Below are 18,542 nucleotides of genomic sequence, written 5' to 3' on the forward strand. Positions count from 1 at the left end.
CTGTTACATTAAGGCGTAGGGTGAATTGTTTAAGGCGCCGTTTATTATTGTGGATTATTCGACAGTGTTTTTCAAAGTTCCATATTGACATGCTCCGTAGCTATGCCTTAGTATCTACGTTAGTCATGTAGGTTAGTGAACAATATCTTTTCCTCGTCTTTGCTAACCCGTCCCTCCCTGCCCTCTAACGTGATTTCTGTTTTAATTTAATTTAGTTTAATATGGCTGTTCAATTAAACGCTTTGTTCAACTGTCTACCATATAATTACAGAGGGGATACACAAAATATCAGGCCATTTTTCACCTGATATTATGTGTATCCCCTCCCTACCATGCAAAGGGTCTTATAATGGCTAAGCCTACACTTTAAAGCCACTGAGGGATATACAGACTTCAAACAAACTGTCTATGGATAGTAAACTAGCTGACACGTTCTCTTCTACCTCTCTTCTACGCTCAGTAGCCTACTGTTGAAATCATAGATTCCAATAGTCATCGTTAGTGTTTTTGACGGACATTTATTGATTACAATGCTTTCGAATGAACGTGCAATAAAACATATGTCCATTAAGCTCCACCAACAAACATTTACACATCCACATTAGCGCGGTGTGTTGGCGATTTGATGCGGTCAAAACTATTTGTGCTCGGCAACTAGCTCAGTTGGTAGAGCGGGCAGCCATACATAGAGGTTTACACCTCGACGCAGCGCGCGCCCTTCGCTGCAGGTCATCCCCCCCTCTCTCCCCTTTCATGTCTTCAGCTGTCCTGTCAAAAAAAGGCCTAAAATGCCCAAAAACATATTGTTAATGGGGTGCTGCTCCTCCGCGAACAGCACCCCATGTTACCTGCTTAAAGGTTCCTACCTAAATAGACATCATTCAAAAGCACACTAGTGACACCAGTGGACAATTTGTGTCCTACACCCAAAACAAATGTCAAAAGTCGTTTGTTTTATTTATGTGTATTTTATTACCATTGTGACTGAACTCGATGCCTACATTTTTAGTCTATATTCATTATCATAATTTGGGGTCATAATTAGGCTACCCCAGGACAACAAGAACGACATCAAAGCCAAAAATAACAATTTCCCATGGTCACGTTACATGACGTCTGAGGTCGGAGGCTAAGGTTATTACCAGTCAAGAAACTACTGTCAGTATTCAACGTCGCTCAAAATGGATTCTGAAGAATACCAAAATATAGTTAATTATAAAGTGAAACGCCAGTATCCAGCAAACTTGTCAAAAACCGAAAAGTTGCTCCTTCGCAGAAAAGCTGGCCTTTATGATGTTGAAGGTAGGTTGATTTAAATTTATTTTGAGTTTGAAACTTTCTTTGATAATTTAGCTACTCCGCCAGTTAACGAGCACGGGCCGTTATAATGTAATTACAGCGGCAGAGGCCATAGCCTACTCAAATCAATTTCCCCATTATTAGGCTACTGTAAAGCTTAAAGCATTGTGTCTTAATCAAGTTTATTGCAAAAAACTTTTTAGGTTACAAAGAAAAGCCTGTGTACATTTCTTTCTATAGGTCTTTCTTAAAAAAGATCGATTTATAAATGATGTGCAAATAATTCTTCAAGCTTGTATTATTACCATGGTGATTACCAGGTACAGGTGTATTAGGTTTGATGTAAGTTTGTAAGCAAGCATGTTTTTTGTCGACATTTAGGGGACGAGCTTTACTACACCCGCTATAAAGGGACTGCAAAATCTGTGAAAACAAAAGTGGTCTGTGGTGCTGGTGAAGCAGACAACATTTTTCGTGACTTTCACGCCAGCCCCATAGGGGCACACTGTGGCCAGACCAAAACCCGGGAGAGCATATCCTGCAGATTTTACTGGCCTGGGATGTCAGTTGATATCAACAACTGGGTAAGTCAGCAATATTAACTGTATGTTATTATTCTATAACAAAGCTTGTCATTTCATGGGTCTTATTTTTCTATATACTTAAAATGATTTATAAAAACGTTTTCGTATTGTTTAAAGTATGTGTTTATAATTTCCAGGTTTCCCAATGCTCTGCATGCCAGGCGGCTACCATAACAATAAAAAGCAAACAGAGTACACCCCAATAAAGATTAGTTAGTTATTCCAAAAAATTTAAAAGGCTTTTAAAAAGTAGTTTGTATGTCAAAGAATTCTAAAAACATTGAATTAAAAATATTAAATAAAAAACATCAACATAAATCTTCCATTACTTGGTGTTTTCATGATAGTATTACTAGTTGATTAATGCTGCTTTACAGACAATTCAGTAGTTTGATATTTCGGACTTGGAATTTCCACACACCAACATCCATGAGAACAAAAAAAGAAAAACTTGGATGACTATAAAAAGCTGCCACCGGGTGACATTATTGTTGTGTGACGTCAGACAATTGCTTGTACAAGTTGGGTAACATGCCATTAGTTTACAAGTAATAATTTTTTAACTGTAAAGCAGCAGAACTTCTTTTGATCTGTCCTCAGCCAAGAGTAGTTATGGCTGTATATTTTCTTGTAGTAACCCATTTATATTAATCATTTTTTGGTGAATAATGTTTATTCTTCAGATCTTGTGCATTCTGTCTTCTGCTTTTGGTTCCACCTGCTCTTCTCTTCATATTGCTTGATAAAATAAAAGTTGTAGAAATGATGTCTTAAATAAAAATTTCAACGTGAAATCTTTTGTTTGTCAATACTTTCAGGTCACTCAACCATTTGAATTGGTAGGGATGGACCTGGTCAATAATATATTTGTGTCATGATCGACTATTTTACTAAATGGCCACAGGCTTACCCTCTGAAATCGAAGTCCGCCAAGGAGGTGACTTCTTGCATCCTAAAATTTGTCCATCAGTTTGAAGCCCCCAAAAGGATTTTAACTGACCAGGGCAAAGAATTTGTCAATTCCGTAAGTAAGTCACTCCTAGCCAAAAATTGTGTACATGTTGTTGATATACCAACTATTACTGTAACAAAATGTATGTTATGATTTTGGCTTATGTTTGCAGATCAACAAGACAGTTTGTGAGATTTTAAACATCAAAAGGAGCCTGTGTTCACCTTATCATCCGCAAATTAATGGTTTGGTTGAGGGATGAATGGCACAATTCAGAGGTGAGCTCTTTGTTTTACTACATTAAGATTTTATACTTATGTGTCATAACAGCCTTATACTTTTCAATTTAATATTTACACTGAAATGGCATACAGAGAAATATATAAATACAATAAAAAGAAGAAGATCACAGTCATAAATATAATGTTTGTCTTCATTGTCAGAGCCCTGAGCAAACTGGTGGGTCAGCATCCAGATACTTGGGACGATTATCTGGATGCTGTAATGTTCGGTCTCCGAACAAAAAAACAAACAACAACAAAATGTTCTCCCTACTACCTGATGTTCGGCAGAGAGGCTCGATATCCATCGGAAGTCCCTGAGCATTACATGGTTGTTTTCTCATATATTTTTATTTTTCAATCCTTTTTTCTATCTCTCTCTCTCTATTTGTGTATATGACAGAAATGCATAACACACCCTTATGTAAGGGTTTAATGGAAATGTCATTTTGGTTATAGCTGGACAGCACTGTGGAGGACGTTGTGGGGCAGGAAGTTGTGGCCCAAGACATACAAGAACAACAACAGTTAATGGACCTTGTTCAACAAAACCTGGCCAAGGGACACGAAAAAACAAAAAACAAAGGAAAAGCCAGTGAGAAAAGCCCAGTCTTCCAAGTCGGGGACAGTGTTTTGAGGCAAAACATTAGGAGCCAACAAAGGAGGGGGGGAAATTGGAGGCAAATTTTGTAGGGCCATTCATAATTATGGCAGTGGAACATAAAAGTGCTGATCTGCAGGATGAGAATGGAGCACTCCTGCGCAAAATAAACATTGACCAGCTCAAACACAACATTAGGGAAACCCCCCCAAGTGCCACACTGGGGGGATAAAACTAAACGTAACACTCCAGTGGGTGCTACAACAGCCCCCCAGCAGGCCACAGCCCCCCAGCACACAACAGCTCCACAGCAGGCCACAGCCCCCCAGCACACAACAGCTCCACAGCAGGCCACAGCTCCACCAGCCTCAACTGGAAGGCATCGAGCTGCTACACCAGCCGTAGCCAAACAGGAGCCAGCAGCTCCAGCAGCTCCAGCAGCTCCAGCAGCTCCAGCAGTTGCAGCAGCTGCAGCCCCCCAGCAGCCAGCAGCTCCACTGGCCGCAACATTGGCAGCACCTCAATACAATCAAGCTGTTGCTGAGAAATGTACGTATTATATTTCAATTTTCAGTATACAAACAAATCATTTTCTTGTCTGTCCTGTTTCTGTGACCAACACGTCTCCAAAAAGTTGGGGCCAGGTCATGTTTACCTCTCTTCATCACCTCCTCTTTAACCAAGACTCTGGTAACTGAGAACACCACTTTTTTATATTTTTAAATGTGAAATGTTTTACCATTCTTGCTAATGTATGATTAAATGTGTGACATTTCACCACTCCTTTAAGCATTTCACAATTTTTCCAGTCTTTTGTTGGCAGTGTGTCCCAACTTTTTTTTCAACATGTTGCTGGCATCATATTCCAAATGAGCACAGAAAATTAAATAATTTTACTTAATTAAATATCGGGTTTCGAGGTGAATACTCACATTCTGTTTCTATTTTCATTTTACACAGCGTAACAACTTTTTTTAGAAGGTGTTGTAGATTATTGTAATTATTTCTTTTTACATTGTTTTTGACAGATGTACAGGATGCTTGGGCAGGAAGCGATGCCCATGTCCTGCTCTCCAAAATAGGGGCCTATAAGTTATTTTATTGGGACATCAAGAGGACTGGTCCCAACATGGAGTTGGAAAGTGAGGTGAGATGATGTTATTTAAACATTTTTGGAAATTAAATGTAGATGCTAATTTGTCAACTATAGAGCTATCAACACCTATTTATGAAAAACAATATAATATGTTTAATATTTGTTCACAGTCAATAAATGCACATCTGGCTGTATTGGTGCGTAACCATAATCGTGAAAACACAGCCATGGCAGCATTTATAGACTCATTTGCCATGACAGCCATCTGGAACAGGGGGACTCCAAGACTCAAGGTCTGTAATTGGTATCATATATCTCATGGATGTACTCTAATGAACTCTTCAGATTACTTAAAATGGCCATGATATAAAGTATAACATTTTTGGAATAACTTAAAATATAAGTACTTGTATTTTTTTTCATTAAGAAAGGTTAACACACAGTCAGCTGATAAGAGAGCAGTTGAGAGCAGTATTGAAAGACGAATAAGAATAAATGGATGCAATCCTGCATAAAGTTGCACTTATCTTCATTCCAACATTTTTGTATTCAATTTTAGATGAAACCCCAGGAGTACAACATTGTTGTGGGCATTATAAATGACCATCACCACTGGACACTAGCGGTAGAACAAATTCTAAACATCATAAATCTGCAAAAACTTTCATGTCAAGAAAAAATGTATTGCTTATTTTTTATAATGCTTGTTTCTTAACTATGAAGGTCATTTACCCAGGATCCAAGAAGTCAATATTCTTGGATCTGCTGGGAGAGTCCAAAAAAGACATCCAAAGATGTTTGGAAACAACAAGGTAAGGATTGCTAAAAATTTACATTTTTTGTCTTATGTCCACTTTACATGAAAAAATGACAGTGGACATAAATATATGAAATATACTGTATATATTATAATTTTTATGCCGCACTGCCAACATTAATGATTATAATCTTTTTTTAATATTATTGTCTTTAGGGCATTCATGCGAAAAAAGGGATGCAATGTCTCAAGGTGGAGATGTGAGACAGTCCAGCATCCCAAACAGTCCGACTCCACCTCTTGTGGGGTCTTTGCCCTGAAAGTATGTTACTAACCAGACGAGTGTCCTCCCTCTCATATCAATGTATAATACCACTGATGTCCAGTTATAAATGTTAGACAAAAAATTTTTTTTAAGACAACCAATGACTTAAACAAAAATGTTTTTCACTGACAACTGATTTGTCTCTGTAAGGCTTTATATACATATATGTTTTTTGCTACTAACAGGTTGTAATTTGGAACCCCCTAATGTCAATTTGTCTTTAGTTTGCAGAGCTACTTTTAAAAAAACAAGAAGTAGATTTTCCTGCAAATCCACAGGACATTAACCAATACAGGCTGCAAATCGCCATCACTCTCCTCCTAGAGAGTGGTAAGTATTATGCTTTTATGAGATGTGTTGTTAAATGAAATAATCACTTTTACAGTTGCTGTCAAAATACAATATGCACTTGTCAGAATCATTCTAAATTAACCTAAATATTATAATAATGTGGATACATGACGAAAATAATCAGGCTTGCTGTTTTTCTGTCTTTCTGTTCATCAGATGACCTGACAGAGACGTGTCACTTTTGTGGGGAGGTGGAGCATGCGTCGGACTGTAATTGGGTAACAAAACCAATAACCGTAAAAAGATGCAATTTTATAATATGATATCAGTTATGTTCTGTTACTGCCATTTTGCTGAAAATGGTGATACTATAGTTCTTGACAATTCTGTTTTTTTTTCAGCTCCTTATGAAATACAGCTATATTAACATTAGATCTGTAACACAAGAATGAAAATGTGTAACTTCTCATTGAAGACATTTTCTTTTTTTTCCAGATTCAATGTGACCTTTGCTGCCGTTGGTTCCACCATTTGTGCGTTAAAAGCCCACCAACAGAGGGATCATTCATTTGTTCTGCATGTGTGACATGAACCCAATTCTCTGTCTCTCTCCCTCTCCCTCCAGTGTAATTAGTTCATTTTGTAGTTGTTCATTTGTTAATTGTATATTTGAGGGCCTAAACAGGCACTTGTTTTAGGTAATGTTCTTTATTATAATTTTCGTAAAGCCTAGTCCTTTTTCTAAGATTTTGTGTAATTTTATTTTTTTTACAAGTCAGTTAGCGCTTGTTCGGTAAAGGCCTATTTACTGTATTGATTTTTTTTAAACAGCTTTTGAACTGAATAAAAAACAAACCAAAAACACACTAACATACATGATGACAGGACAGATCTTTGCTTGTTAGGAGAGGGGATACACATAATATCAGGTGAAAAATTGCCTGATATTTTGTGTATCCCCTATGTAACATTGGCTAGAAAACAGCAGACATGTCCATATTATCTCAAGTTATTTATTGTGACTCTGTACAGTCAGAAAATAACACACATGATGGTAGGAAAGACCCTTTGCATGCAGGGGAGGGGATACACATTATAATCAGGTGAAAAATGGCCTGATATTTTGTGTATCCCCTATGTAACATTGGCTAGAAAACAGCAGACATGTCCATATTATCTCAAGTTATTTATTGTGACTTGATAAAGTCAGAAAATAACACACACGATGGCAGGAAAGACCCTTTGCATGGTAGGGGAGGGGATACACAAAATATCAGGTGAAAAACGGCCTGATATTTTGTGTATCCCCTCTGTAACTTATATGGCAGACAGGTGAACAAAGCGTTTAATTGAACAGCCATATTAAACTAAATTAAATTAAAACAGAAATCACGTTAGAGGGCAGGGAGGGACGGGTTAGCAAAGACGAGGAAAAGATATTGTTCACTAACCTACATGACTAACGTAGATACTAGGCATAGCTACGGAGCATGTCAATATGGAACTTTGAAAAACACTGTCGAATAATCCACAATAATAAACGGCGCCTTAAACAATTCACCGCGTCGCCTTAATGTAACAGACAAATACACCTATTTATGTAGATAAATGAGACCCTTGTTACTATGGAAACCCTGTCGAAGTCTTCCACTATGTAACGTTTAGCTGTAACAGACAAATACAGCGTATTTATGTAGATAAACCAGACCCTTGTTACTTTGGAAAGCCCTGTCAGTCTTCCACTATGTAACGTTTAGTTGTAACAGACAAATACACCTATTTATGTAGATAAACCAGACCCTTGTTACTTTGGAAAGCCCTGTCAGTCTTCCACTATGTAACGTTTAGCTGCAGCTGTACTAGACAACCTGTAGGGGACCGAAGCTCCGCTCCGACTGCACGCGCGCTCCCGCGGCCAGGCGATACAAATCCTGGCGGGGATAAGTACCTTGGCACGACACCGGTAAGTGTTTTAACATACTGTAATGGCCGACAGGATGCCATTGTGTTGACTGTTCTGCACGGCAGTGCAAAGCATCATGGGACTAGGTTATTAGTGTTGTTTAAGTGTTTAGTTTAAGTGGGTAAATTATGTTCTGTTAGTGCTTTTGTTATGCATTTACATTACTTAGGTTTTAGTCCTGATAATGTTCTCATGTTTATCTACATTACCTTTGTTACATTTGTTACCATGACTGAAACACTGGGTTAGGTTGATGACCTCTGTGTATCGCGTGTGTGTAGCGGTTGAATAAACTTCGACAGAGTTCTATATCTCTGGCTCTTCAACTTCTTCCACGTAGCTCGCTACAATACGTATTCCTTTGGGGACGATACTAACCATTGAAAATGGGCACTACGACGGAAGTATGCGGTTTGAGACACAGCCAATGTCCCACCTACTGGAGTGTGAAAACGTCCCCCAGTGCAGCCCTCAGGACCTGGCCGAACCGACCCCATCAGCTGTGACCTGCGTTAGATATTAGGCTCGTTCGAGATGAGCCAGATCTGCGCAGAATCGATCACCGGCGATCGGCGCCCAATGCATGCTGGGTAGATTTGTGTCCGACTTGATCCCGACTCGCTCTGACGTCATGCACACGTGGGCAACGATAATCTCACGAGACCAAGGCGGCCGCAGTTCTGAGACGCAGGCAGCGCAGTTGCTTTTCACCAACTGCAAGAGCCAGGCGGACCCAGGGCATGCTGGGAAACGCCGGCCTCTCAGCTGATCGAACAGCTGATTGGTTCAGAATCGACTCAACATGATGACGTTTTATATAAACTTTTTATTGATTTTGAATCGGAGGGATTTTACCTGCGATTTGTCTGATTTAAAGGCTTATTCCTTACAGAACACATGTTGTGAGGCTGATAGTGATGTTTAAAAGTCAGAGAGACTAAATCTGTTCAGATTACGGATCATCTACAGTCTGTTGTTAATTAAAATCAGCAACAGATCACATGTAGAGCATTCTGACAGCTACTCTGTCATAATAAAAAAACTGGAGACTGTGTAGGAGCAGATATATGGGTCTGATAACATTTTATGAAATCGGAATCGGACCCGACCGGACCACAGTGTTTGTGTCACTTCCTGTTCATCCTAAAGGCTGCTGGAATCAGCTGGAAAACTGTCCGATTTGAGAGCGGACTTTTGTCCCCGCCCCCGGCTGCTGCCGCCTGCTCTCGTCTACTTTACAGGCGAGGCGCAGCTCATCTCGAACGAGCCTATAGGCAGAACAACATCTGAAATTGCAAAGGACTCGAAGAAGAGTATGACACAGACGGAAATCTGAGCATGCGCAACTCACAATCAGCACTCGACTCACATCGGCCAGGTGATACACAAGCAAAGCCTAAATAGACATAATGAGAACAAAGCTCCAGCCTATACACACAGACACGCACACACACACACACACACACACACACACACACACACACACACACACACACACACACACACACACACACACACACACACCAAGCTTTTGATAAAACTTGAGAACCCTGCCTACAGCATTTCTTAAACGCGGTTTAGTTACCGAGAATAGAGCCGCTCTGCTGCGCAGATGTCAGTATAAACAGAGAGAGAACAGAGAGAGGAAGAAGTAAAGGGACCAAACCTGCTCTGTGTAGCCGAAGCTGAGGGTTGTAAACAGCGTCCAGTAGCTCCCGTTGTCGCTCGTTCTCCTCTTTTGAACGACAAAGTTCCTCCTCGTACTCTGCTATCGTTCTTTCAAACAGCCCAAATATCTCTTCAGCAGCTGCAGTTAGTCGCTGCTCCACCAACGCTCTCAGCATCTGGACTTTACACATTTTACCTCTTTCTCTACACAACAAAGACACTCTGCTAACACTCCTTTCTGCTAGACGCCATCTTGTTCAAAGTGTGAAGTTAGCATTGACATATATATTAATGGACCAATAGACCCCTTTGCTCTGGACGGAGACCAGTGAAGGATATTAGAAGCACTTTTCCGGTGATAACTTGCTTTACTGCGCAGCCTCCAACTGAGAGAGACAACGTAAATGTGACGTGAGCAACCTGTCTGAAAGTGTGAAGTCTTCTGGTAGCTGTGCCGAGAGAAATCTCAATCATTCCCAATCTTACAGAGACGGAGAGCGTAGGTATATGTAAGGAGATAACATAAGCACAGGCTAATTATTGCTAACTAACATGCTAGTTAACATTAGTCATTAAACCTAAACAGCTAACGTAAGTCGAAACTGCCTGTGAGCTTCTCCTGTACTATACGGTAATTCCTCTACTGTGTGACAGTAAGTCTCGTGGTTATGACCCAATCGTTAGCCTATTGTTATAAAAGCGTCTGCTACGGAGCCATAACGTGAGGTACAAGGTAATGGAGCCTTTTATACGTTGTTGTGTTTCTTTAGAACTAAACAATGGACAAATCGAGTCTTTAAACGCTTCGGATGTAAAGTTATTCTCAGTCAAGTGACGTAAAAAACAAAATGGCGGTAAGCGGAACGCTAACAGGAGGTGATGGCCAGTTAGCAACAAAATGGCGCCATGATGGCTTGAGTTCTGAAGCGAAGCTTACCCCCTTGGAAGCTAGCCGCAATGAAGACTACAGCTTCCGGTGCAGATTAGTTGCTGAGCTTCACAATAAAAGTCCGGAAGTGTTTTAGGCTTCTTTAGGAAAACACACAGCAAGATAAATGATTAAAATACACTTTTGAAGAAAGACAAATATCTTATTGCATTTTCACAGCTCTAAGAAAACGTATAAATATTATGGTACTTAGTTTCCCTACCCCACTAACACAGAACGTTTAGGGAACGTTGGGGAACGTTAGTTTTTGATTCTCTAAAGGTTAGTTCGAACCAAACCAAAAACTAACGTTTAGGGAACGTTCCCTCATGGTTATAACGTTCCCTAAACGTTAGGGGAACCAACCAACTGAAACGTTCTCCTGTGGTTGCACTGTTACCTCCACACAACGTTCCCGTTTGGTAGTTTTTGGTTGTTTTTGGTTGTTCTGAGTGCGGTTTTGAAATGTTTATTTAAACCAGCTCCATTTACGTTTTTGAAGTAGCATATAAAAGGTTTGCAGTCACTTGATTTAGATTCACTCAAAAATGATTGGTCTTATAAAATCTAAGTAAGATAAACAACATAGCAAGATAATATATTTACTTTTAGGCTGAAATCAATTTTGCTAAAAACTGTACTTTTGTGCTTGATTTTGTTTTTTTTAACTGTATTAGGTGAAAATACTTAAAACAAGAATCTATCGATTTTCACAACTAAGACAATTCACTTCTTCCATTTCACTTCTAACAAGTGGCTCAATCAGTGTTTAAATCCAACCGTTACCCGCCCGTGTAGGGGCAGACCGTGCTCTGCTCTCAGGTGACCGATTCAAGTCCTGTCCTCCGGACTTCCGTTTGCGTTTGATACGATACACCAACGGACAAAGAAAGAAGATTTTATTTTTCGGCCTAAACCATCTCACGAAAAAGTAAGTGAAATACGTTACAGTTTCATGATGTTATGGTTGTAGTGCAACGGTTTGGGGTCTAACCGTAAGCCCTTTCCCTCGTAGTGCTTTGTTATATTCCGGTTTTAATCAGGTTGACCAAAAAAGGTTCAACAACTCACTTCAGCATTTGTTTTTCCCCTCGTCGCCATCTTGCCAGTCAAGCAGCGACTTGTTCAAAAAAAATTTATTTTTAGTAAACTCTTTGTGCACAAACAATGTTCTCAATGCTGGAGTTCATTGTAAATCCTCCTGGTGAGACTTGTGTAAAGTTTCATGATGTGTCGAGCCTTCTTAGTGTTTTACATTTAGTGATTTTGATGCGATAAAAGTAGCCTCTAGTTCTCCCATTCAAAAGGCCGTTTGACCAGAAAACGACAATGCGATCAATCTTAAAAGTGGCGCGTTTCCGCCTAATTATGCTTTTAAACGAAGTTTGACTCTGGTACATTCACAAAAAGATCCTAGGTTGCGTTGTGGCAGGAGTTACGCTTTAAAATGGATTGCGTATATATTGCGCTTTGTTTGCTGTTGTGCACGACTGTAGGCGTTTGGCCGCATTGTATGTTTTGTGTCATCGTGTTAACCTGCTTGCGTTGTTGTTACAAATAAGACATACCAGTTCTTTCAATTAGTTTTAGTGTACAGTACATACTACAGTACATACATGATAGCCAGTACAATCAGTCATTTTAGGCAAGTCACGCGGCCACCTTACCGCGTACTTTGGGCAGTTATCGGCAAGCTATTTTCCTATTGAAGTGAATAGGGAAGCATACAGGAAGAGAGGGAATATGTGTAGGCTGCACAGCTGCCATACTGGCTTTACAAACTAACCCCATGCATTTCTATGGATGCTGTGTCTCCCCATTAGAAAGTCTCTGGGCTACAATGCAAAAGTCCTGAGAAATACGTCACATACAATGTTTATGTTGTAATGTTTATGTTTACACTGTATACATTTAAATATTATATTTGCAATCAGCTGCCATACTGGCTTTACAAACTAATAAAACAGCGATTTTAATTCATTTTTTTAATTCATTTTTTATGGCCAATTACAACGAGGCACATTCAGGGACCGTCTGAATTTTGACCATCCGACAAACAATTCGTTTTTTTACAGCTCCAAAAATCCATTTTCTATTTTCAGTTTCTTTAATGCAGCCGAATAACTGGATTCAAGTTACATGAAAGTTTATGTGCATATGTGTGTGTACGTAAGTGTGTGTGTGTCTGTGTGTGTGAGTAATGTATGGACTGTATTTATAAAGCGCTTTTCTAGTCTTAACGACTACTCAAAGCACTTTTACATAGTACAGGAACCATCCACCATTCACACACATTTGTACGCTGCGAGGCTCCTGTACAAGGTGCCACCTGCTCATCAGAAAAACATTCACACACATTTACACTCTGACGGCGTGTGTGTGTCTGTGTGTGTACATATGTGTGTCTTTTCAGGTTCATCATTGTATTTAGAGGTTATGTCAGAATAGGTTTACATGGTGTAATTTTCAGAAAACACCATATTTTTATTGTACTGCACATTGCTGCAGGTCCTCTTTTCACCCTGTGTGTTGAGCTCTCTGTTTTAGCTACAGAGTGAGACCTCTCACTTCTGTTCCATCTTTGTTGGGAGTCGCACATGCTCAGTACCTAGGTCAGGACTACTAGCCAGTCAGAAGCAGAGTATGAGGGCGTGCCATGCTAGCAGCTAGGCGAGCATTATAACGTGTGTTCCAAAGTGACCACGTCTGTCTCTGAAGTAAAGGCTGGACTACAATAGAGCTGTTTGGAGCAGTTGGTGAACAGTGTTTTTTGTTGGAGATGGTAAGTCCCTTTGGGGGGGACTTTGGCCGTTTTCACTTTGTAAACATATAATGTCCAGAAAAAGATATATAACACATTAAAGGAAAGGGGGGAAACCAAAAAGCATAATATGAGCACTTCAATAAGAAACAGAACAATAGAAGAATATATTGAACAATAAAAATGATTCTTGCTGCAGGTCTGATGGTCCTGAAACAATATTCAAATCAATAATGATTACACGTATCCAACAATCTTAATAGTTTGGTCTATAAAATGTGGATCATTGTTCCGCTAAATATTTCAACTGTTCAGACAGTACTTTTAGCAGCTGAATGTTTTCTTACATCTTGAATCATGTTTCAGAGAATTTAAAGTTTTGGCACCCCTTAAAGAGGTTTTAGCCAGCGCCAGAGGAATATCACGATGCACCAAAACGTCTGATTTTCAGCAGCCAGTGTTTGCAGAGTCAGTTCAGTTCAGTTCAATTTTATTTATATAGCGCATTTAAAAACAACCATAGTTGACCAAAATGCTTAACAAGCTCCAAAAACCAAAGAGATAATATACACAAACAATACACAATATACAATACAAAATAACTAACAGTAGAAAAAGGTAAAGATATCAAAGCTCAACTTGAATTGAAAGCCAATGCATAGTAGTGGGTGTTAAGCAAGGACTTGAATGTTTCAGCGGTCCGGGATGTTCTTATATTAATAGGTAAACTATTCCAGAGGTTTGGAGCAGCCAATGAAAAGGCTCGCTCACCTTTGACTTTTAACCTGGACCTGGGCACATCGAGGAGCATCTGATTGGAAGACTTCAGTGCTTTGACAAGTGTGTGGACATGTAAAAGCTCTGATAAATAAGAAGGCGACAACCCATTTAAGATCTTGAAAACAATTAATACAATTTTAAATTCAATCCTGAAACAAAAAGGAAACCAGTGGAGCGTGGCCAAAACCGGTGTAATGTTTTTGGTCCCGGTTAAAAGCTGAGCTGCTGTGTTCTGGACTAAGTGTAACCGACGAAGGGATGACTGATCCAATCCAACATACAAAGAGTTACAGTAGTCTAAACGGGACGTAATTAATGCATGTATGACTCTTTTGAAGTCTTTGCGTAGCAGAGACTGTGATGTTGTTATGGTGTGGGGAATAAAGGACCCAAATGCAGGCAGAGGCAGGCAGGAGAGGGGTTGAACACGAAGATTTATTGAAGGACAAAAAAACAAACCAAGGGAGTCCTGTACGTTGCAGCAGGCAAAAAAACACTTCCAGAAACATCCAAAGAAATCCAAAAAACCAAGAAGTACAAAAAACTGAAAACGCTCAAACTGACGGGAGCTGACACAGGCACATACAAACTGACAAAGACTAGCAGGGCAAGGACACAAACTGACTGGGTAAAGGCACAAGGACGCAAAAGGATCTGACCAGAGACAAGGGAAGCACAAGGACTAAATACACTGGGTAATGAGGTAACAAGGGGCAGGTGACACAGCAGGTGAAACACATTAAGAGAGACAGGGTAATAAACAAAGGCGGGAAAACACAGGAAGTAAAACTAGACTAGACAAGACAGAAAACCACACTATCAAAATAAAACAGGAAACAGAAATATACAAAACAGGAAACATACAAAATAACAGGCAACAGAAATGTCTATAACCATCACAGATGTGAGCCATTTGGGAATAGCCTACGCATGAAAGTCAAAGTTGTGAGTGCATGCATGCCGAACTGTAGGGGCGGTCTGTTACTCTACATCACGGACAATTTATTCATCAATATTTCAAAATAGAAAATATTACACTTCATAATGTTTTGTATTCATAACACTATTGTATTATTGTACAAATTAGCTACAACAGTAATAGCAGTTACCTTATGTGAGTCACTCCTACATTTTTCAACTGAAGAGCAAAACGTGCTCCTTGGGAAAAGTATACAGTTATGCCCTGTTCATACTAATCTAATGAACTGGACTTTGTTTTCAGATGCGAAAGCCCCCTTCCCTAATTTGAATGGTATAAAAATATTTGCAGTACAATTATTATAAGAGGTCTGCACCTCTTTCTGACCCCCACCCCGGGTCAGCTACCACCACAAATGGAATCTAATTCTGTGGGAAAAACTGACAGTCCTCTCCATCAGCTTCCGTTTCCATCGGACCAACACATTTATGTCTTTTGACATGAGAACGCCAGGCAAATCTTCTGTTACAAACACTGCAGCTGAATCTTTTCTCTCCTGTGTGGACTACAGCCATGTGTGACCGTAAATATCCTCTCTGTGTAAAAGATTTATTACAAATTGAGCAGCTGAAAGGTTTCTCTCCTGTGTGGACTACCATGTGTGACCGTAAACTTCCTCTCTGAGTAAAAGATTTCTTACAAATTGAGCAGCTGAATCTTTTCTCTCCTGTGTGGACTACCATGTGTTTCCGTAAGCTTCCTCTCTCTGTAAAAGATTTCTTACAAATTGAGCAGCTGAAAGGTTTTTCTCCTGTGTGAGTTCTCATGTGTGTCTTCAGGGTGCTACGTTCAGCGAAAGCTTTATCACACTCAGAGCAGCTGAAAGGTTTCTCCCCTGTGTGAGTTCTCATGTGTCTCTCCAGATCTGTCTTGAAGCCAAATATTTTCACACAATCACAGCAGCTAAACTGTTTTCCTCCTGTGTGAGTCATCATGTGTCTCTTCAGCTCTGCCTTTTGGCTAAATATTTTCCCACACTCAGAGCAGTTAAAATGTGTTTCTCCTGTGTGAGTCATCATGTGTCTCTTCAGACCATACTTGAAGCCAAATCTTTTCCCACACTCCGAGCAGCTGAATCGTTTCTTATGTCCTGAATCATGTTTCAGAGAGTTTAAAGCTGACTGAGGTTCTCTGGTCTCCTTCCAATCAGCACTGTTATCAGTCTCAGTCTCAGAAAAGTCTCCAGTCTGGTCTTCAGTCTCTGGTTGTAAAAGTGGATCAGAGTTCCTGGCTGGTTCTGGTCCTCCACAGTCCTCTCCATCAGCTTCTGTTTCCATGTGATGATGATAAAGCTGTGAGGACTGAGCTTCCTCTTCATCATCTTCACTCTTCACAGGGACAGGAGTGAATGGGAACTTGGTGATATCAGCCTCCTCCAGCCCTTGAAGCTGCTCTCCCTCCTGACTGCTCCACAGATCCTCCTGTTCCTCTTTAATGTGTGGGGGGGGCTCTGGATCCTGCTGGTCCACACTGGAGCTACACTCCTGCTGCTCAGGGGGAACCTCTTCTTTAACCACCAACAGCTGCTCAACATCTGCAGGAAACAGAATCAAATACAGACAACTGTTTAGTCAGTACTTGGAGCTAACTATTTCAACTGTTTACACTGCATGAAAAGTGGGATTCCCGTCCCCGTAAATGCCTCGAAACACCCGGAAATCCCCCTAATTTTCGGCAGTTAGACAATTTACAGGCTGTGAAATGTCACGTTCACATGTGCCACATATTGTCGGAAACGAACCATGACGTATGTGGAGAGCCCCCGCAGAGGTGTTAACGGATCTAATTAGAATATGAATAGCGCACCGGCCAGCCTCGGCCAGAGAACGTATGGCCTGGCTGGAATTTCCTCACTCAGGATTGGATGAAACCATTGCTTTTAAACAAGAAAATCTCTCGTGATTGGTTGGCAGGTCTGTCATGGGTGAGGCTATTGGTCACCCTGGGCCATTGTGTGTGTGTGTGTGTGTGTGTGTGTGTGTGTGTGTGTGTGTGTGTGTGTGTGTGTGTGTGTGTGTGTGTGTGTGTATATATATATATAAAAATGCTATTCATGTCATTGTTATCCTAAGGAAAATGATTTGCCAGGAACGTGCTGTTTATTCAAAGATAGAGCTTTATTGACACAAAACACAATCGCAATCAGAAAACTATGTACAAAGCATCGGAGACACACAGCACACACAACAAATATCCCTCGCTCACGAGAAGCAGCACCGTCCACATCTAACCCGCGGCCGCCTCGGAGCTGGAGGTAACCGGCAGCATTCGGTCTGAATTCGGTCCAGTTAGTAGACGTCTGTGGGGCGTTGTTCTGTATTTCTATGGTGGCACACTTCCAAATGTCCACCTCACCCGCAGGCAGCACACTCTGTCTCGCTCCCAGCAGCTGTAAAATCAATCAATAAAGACAATCAGTACTGCGTGATATACTGCTTATGGACACAACACACCTATGAATGTACCTGAAAAATATTCACATTGACCAAAAATGGATCTAGTCTTACCCTCTTTTCTTCTCGACCGACTCCGAGCTGAACTCTTCACAGCTTCTGCCCGCGATGCCACATCTGGTTGTTTCTAGCTGAAGCTCCTGCGTGCTGTCTCGTAGTTTACAGGCAGCTGGAAAACAATTAAACGAGAGCGGTATGAATAAAAAAATAAATAAAAAACATAAGTCACAGTGAAATTAAACAAGGAAAGATGAAAAAGTAAAAAATACTTACACACAATGGCGTCATTATCAGCGTCATGTTGCAGACGTAGCTCTGAGCAAATATAGGTCACAGCCTCGTTATGAGGAGAGGTTAGTCTGTATTAAAAAAAATAAATAAATAAATAAAAGAGATTGGTATCTATTAACGTACCAGCCTGGTCTCACTGAACTCCATAAAATGGGCACGGACTGGAAACAGCTCATTCCGTGGTGGTGGTACGGAAAACCATACCAATGTAAAGTCAACGAGAAGATGACGTAGCGCGGTAGTGAGCAGTATGTAAGGCTGGAGTTCCGCGCGAGGAGGTTGGTTGGTGTGGTGGATGGGTGGTAAAACACAGGACTTTCACCCAAGGGAGCAGAGTTCGTGTCCCACGTGTGGCGTGCGTTTGTCAGTTGTGTCGTTTTATTTTTTTAAGCATGTCCCGCGTATGGCACGGAACCATAAGCCCACCCACGACCTTTTCCTGAACCCAACCGCTCCGTTCTTCTCGCATGTCACTTAACCTTTGTGTGGTCCTTCGGGTCCCGGTGACCCCAAGGACAAAACAAAAGTTAATG

The 18,542-nt window shown here is 40.5% G+C and overlaps 1 long non-coding RNA gene across 1 annotated transcript; it reads right to left on the reverse strand.

The window, feature by feature from the left end:
- Positions 1-17,363: 17,363 nt before the first annotated feature.
- On the reverse strand, positions 17,364-17,820 carry LOC120571102. Its single transcript, XR_005641192.1, has 2 exons — positions 17,773-17,820; positions 17,364-17,654 (listed from the first exon to the last, which is right to left on the reverse strand). It is a non-coding gene; the product is annotated as an uncharacterized LOC120571102 (long non-coding RNA).
- Positions 17,821-18,542: the final 722 nt, after the last annotated feature.

The sequence above is a fragment of the Perca fluviatilis genome, chromosome 13 (assembly GCF_010015445.1).
Source record: "Perca fluviatilis chromosome 13, GENO_Pfluv_1.0, whole genome shotgun sequence".
Classification (NCBI taxonomy): Eukaryota; Metazoa; Chordata; class Actinopteri; order Perciformes; family Percidae; genus Perca; species Perca fluviatilis.